The sequence below is a fragment of the Zeugodacus cucurbitae genome, chromosome 6, assembly GCF_028554725.1.
Source record: "Zeugodacus cucurbitae isolate PBARC_wt_2022May chromosome 6, idZeuCucr1.2, whole genome shotgun sequence".
NCBI lineage: Eukaryota > Metazoa > Arthropoda > Insecta > Diptera > Tephritidae > Zeugodacus > Zeugodacus cucurbitae.
Window position 1 is genome coordinate 35270768 of NC_071671.1, and position 5210 is coordinate 35275977.

Sequence of the window (5210 nt, forward strand, 5' to 3'; positions counted from 1 at the left end):
ACGCGGTTATAGCCGAGTCCACAACAGTGCGCCACGCATCTCTCCTTTTGGCGGTTTGGCGCCAATTGGTAATACCAAGTGAAGACAGGTCCTTCTCCACCTGGTCCTTCCACAGGAGTGGAGGTCTCCCTCTTCCTCGGCTTCCACCAGCGGGTACTGCATCGAAAACTTTCAGAGCTGGGCCACTTTCATCCATTCGAACAACATGACCCAGCCAGCGTAGCCGCTGTCTTTTTATTCGCTGGACTATGTCTATGTAGTCGAACAACACATACAGCTCATCATTCCATCTTCTGCGGTATTCGCCGTTGCCAATGTTTAAGGGACCGTAAATCTTCCGCAAAACCTTTCTCTCGAAAACTCCTAGTGCCGTCTCATCGGATGTTGACACCGTCCACGCCTCTGCACCATAAAGTAGGACGGGAATGATGAGGGACTTGTAGAGTTTAGTTTTTGTTCGTCGAGAGAGGACTTTACTTTTCAATTGCCTACTCAGTCCATAGTAGCACCTGTTGGCAAGAGTGATTCTGCGTTGGATTTCAAGGCTGACATTATTATCGGTGTTAATGTTGGTTCCTAGGTATACGAAATTATCTACAACTTCAAACTTATGACTGTCAACAGTGAGGTGGGAGCCAAGACGCGAATGCGCTGACTGTTTGTTTGATGACAGGAGATATTTCGTCTTGTCCTCGTTCACCACCAGACCCATTCGCTTCGCTTCCTTATCCAGGCGGGAAAAAGCAGAACTAACGGCGTGGGTGTTGTTTCCGATGATATCAATATCATCGGCGTACGCCAGGAGCTGTACACTCTTGTAGAAGATTGTACCTTCTCTATTTAGCTCTGCAGCTCTTATAATTTTCTCCAGCATCAAGTTAAAGAAGTCGCACGATAGCGAGTCACCTTGTCTGAAACCTCGTTTGGTATCGAACGGCTCGGAGAGGTCCTTCCCGATCCTGACGGAGCTTTTGGTGTTGCTCAACGTCAACTTACACAGCCGTATTAGTTTTGCGGGGATACCAAAGTGTGTGTCGATCCTTTTTTCACGGGTCTTCTCCAAGATTTGGCGCATGGTGAATATCTGGTCAGTTGTTGATTTTCCAGGTCTAAAGCCACACTGATAAGGTCCAATCAGTTTGTTGACGGTGGGCTTTAGTCTTTCACACAGTACGAGGAGGAGGATGGAGTCATATGTAGAAGTTCACGTAAGTGAGGAAAGTTTCTGACTGCCATTCACTTGGGAGTGGCCAGGAACGATTCTTTTACATGTGGCTCAAGCAGCTCACAACTTCCGGTCTTAGACCAAGTATCCTCTGGGTAGCCAACAGACATCCGTCTGGAAGCGAGCTAAAGTGAGAAGGCGAATCCCGCTTATGCGGTTGTGCGTAGGGCTTGGGACCCACCACATAAAAACGAATAACCAGTGAATAAGAAACACAGGCCTCGGATGAGAAACCCCCCTTTTGATGACGACCACGGCAAACGTATAAAGGACTATGATATAAGGGCATGCACCTGGAATGTCCGGACCCTTAATTGGGAAGGTGCCTCTGCCCAGCTGGTTGATGTCCTCGTAAGAGTAAAGGCTGACATCACCGCAATCCAAGAAATGCGATGGACGGGACAAGGACGGAAGAAGGTGGGTCCTTGTGACATCTACTACAGCGGCCATATAAAGGAGCGCAAATTCGGTGTGGGATTCGTGGTGGGAGAGAGACTCCGTCGTCGAGTCCTGGCATTCACTCCGGTGGATGAACGTCTAGCCACAATCCGCATCAAAGCGAGGTTCTTCAACATATCGCTGATTTGCGCCCACGCCCCGACGGAAGAGAAGGACGATGTGACCAAAGATACCTTCTATGAGCGCCTAGAACGTACATATGAGCGCTGCCCCCGCCACGATGTCAAAATCGTGCTTGGCGATTTCAACGCTAGGGTGGGTAAAGAAGGTGTCTTTGGCACAACAGTCGGAAAATTCAGCCTCCATGACGAAACATCACCAAACGGTCTGAGGCTGATCGACTTCGCCGGGGCCCGAAATATGGTCATCTGTAGCACTAGATTCCAGCATAAGAAAATCCATCAAGCTACTTGGCTGTCTCCGGATCGAATCACTCGCAACCAGATCGATCATGTTGTGATAGATGGACGACATGTCTCCAGTGTTTTTGATGTGCGTACGCTTCGTGGTCCCAACATCGACTCGGACCACTATCTTGTAGCAGCTAAGATACGCACCCGCCTCTGTGTAGAAAAGCGCACACGTCAACAAACACAAGGAAGGTTCGACATCGAGAAGCTGCAATCACAACCGACAGCCGAACGATTTTCTACTCGACTTGCACTCCTGCTCTCTGAGAGCACTCATCAGCATCTCGGTATAAGGGAGCTGTGGGACGGCATATCAAACTCCTTACGTACAGCTGCAACCGAAACCATTGGCTTTCGGAAAAGCCAAAAAAACAGCTGGTATGATGAGGATTGTCGTCTCGCAGTGGAGAGAAAACAGACTGCCTACCTCGCAATGTTGCGATCGACCGCAACACGAGCGGGATGGGAAAGATACCGAGAGCTGAAGAGGGAAGCGAGACGCATTTGCAGAAAAAGAAAGAAAGAGGCAGAAATGCGTGAGTATGAAGAGCTTGACAAGCTGGCCGACAGGGGTAATGCTCGAAAATTTTACGAAAAGATCCGGCGACTAACTGAAGGTTTCAAGACCGGAGCACACTCCTGTAGGACCCCCAGCGGTGATCTAGTGGTTGATGACCAGAGTATACTGTGTTTGTGGAGGGAACACTTCTCCAGCCTGCTGAATGGCAGTGAAAGTACAACACCAGGAGATGGCGAACCCGATTCCCCAATCGACGACGATGGAACAGATGTTCCATTGCCCGACCGTGAAGAAATTAGAATAGCAATTACCCGCTTGAAGAACAACAAGGCGGCGGGGGCCGATGGATTGCCGGCCGAGCTATTCAAATACGGCGGCGAAGAGCTGATAAGGTGCATGCATCAGCTTCTTTGCGAAATATGGTCGGAAGAAAGCATGCCCGACGATTGGAATCTCAGTGTACTCTGCCCAATCCACAAAAAGGGAGACCCCACAATCTGCGCCAACTATCGTGGGATAAGCCTCCTTAACATCGCTTATAAGGTTCTATCGAGCGTACTTCTTCTTCTTAACTGGCGTAGAAACCGCTTACGCGGTTATAGCCGAGTCCACAACAGTGCGCCACGCATCTCTCCTTTTGGCGGTTTGGCGCCAATTGGTAATACCAAGTGAAGACAGGTCCTTCTCCACCTGGTCCTTCCACCGGAGTGGAGGTCTCCCTCTTCCTCGGCTTCCACCAGCGGGTACTGCATCGAAAACTTTCAGAGCTGGGGCACTTTCATCCATTCGAACAACATGACCCAGCCAGCGTAGCCGCTGTCTTTTTATTCGCTGGACTATGTCTATGTCGTCGAACAACACATACAGCTCATCATTCCATCTTCTGCGGTATTCGCCGTTGCCAATGTTTAAGGGACCGTAAATCTTCCGCAAAACCTTTCTCTCGAAAGGCGCACTATCGTCGATTCGGCTATAACCGGCTAAACGGTTGCAACGCCAATCACATACATACATAAGCAAATATAAAAGATTTTAAAACATACCATTCTCGTTTCTCAAAATTTAAACAAACAAATAAATTTGTGAACTGTCAATGAAAACACATCGAAAACACATGATGACGGTCGGAACGACTTTGGTTCCACATTCCACAAATTGTGTTTTCAATGTCGGTCCCGAACGTAGTATTAGCTTGCTGAGCACAGAAACAGATATACATATATCCGTATTTTCCAGATATAAGAAGTGTGCGGCATAAATCGGGTGAGAATTGTTCGGGCAGAAATGCACTATCGCTATATACACTATCGGACAAAATCAAGTGCAAAGCTTAAGCACTAATATCATGCTTGTGAATATTTCTTCAAAATAAAGGCGACAATTTTTACTTCAATTCGAAAGAATTTAAAACAAATAAATTGTTGTTGCATACTTTAACAGAAATTGTTTATGTTATCAAAATAATCCAAAGATGCTTTATTAGATTTTAATTGAGAGTTTAAGTGGGTCAGTCCAATTAATCAATAGTCATTTCAATAAAAAAATATGTGTGATATCTTGCCCTTAGCTTTAGATCATTCTGTTCTTGAAAAATATAATCACTCAAGCCCATTTCCTCAGCTCTTTTCCAACAGGTTTTCCTTTCATATATCATAATAGAGCTTTTTCAGTCAATTGTAACCAGTTTCAACTCCTGGCGATGAAAAGCAATATCAAGCTATGAGAGGCCTACCTCCGGGCTTGGCAGTGGGTGAAATATTTTTTGACTGCAGTCTCTTAGAGAACTTACAGCCCAACCGTTTACGCCTGTTTTTTTTTTCTTAAACTTCAATTTCAATTCATCTGACAAAATAACGTGTAAGATAATATACCTAAGTATACCAGAGTTCCTGTTACTTTCATTTTTTTAAGCACCTTTGCACTTTATAATACCTAATATTAGGGTTTTCATCTTTCAATGAACTTTATACGATATATATGACGAATATGTGGGTCAAATTGTGTGTTATCTTAATAAAACTATATCAATAAATTGCGAGAGTATAAAATGTTCGGTTGCACCCGAACTTAGCCTTTCCTTACTTGTTTGAATTGTCATGGTACAATAGGATCAAAAAGTTTTACTAATGATAAAATGGAGAGTGTGTATTATTCGTAGAATCAACAAAGAGAGTAATAGATGCACTGTGTTTTACATTTTTTATTGTGACATTGGTATATTATTCCTTGTTTGCCATTCGCCATACAAAACGTTTTAAAAGCGAATCGATAAGATAAAGTTTGAATTCATACTAAAATAATATATTTAATCTTACAATAGTTTTGACTATTCAAATTAACACTAAAAAATTCCTACAAACCACTGTAATATACAACTAAGCAAAGACCTACATATGTATGTATGTAAATAGGTAGGTCTCCTACCTACCTACCATAATTAGCACTAGATGTGCCATTTTGATGCACTATTCGTAGACCTTATAATTTACTATTATCCCGTTCCATCTTTCCGTTCAAACTACTTTGTGTTTTCGATAAAGCTACTTATGTCCGATATGCTTTTAGTGGACATCCATTCAAGGCTTGATGCCTGATG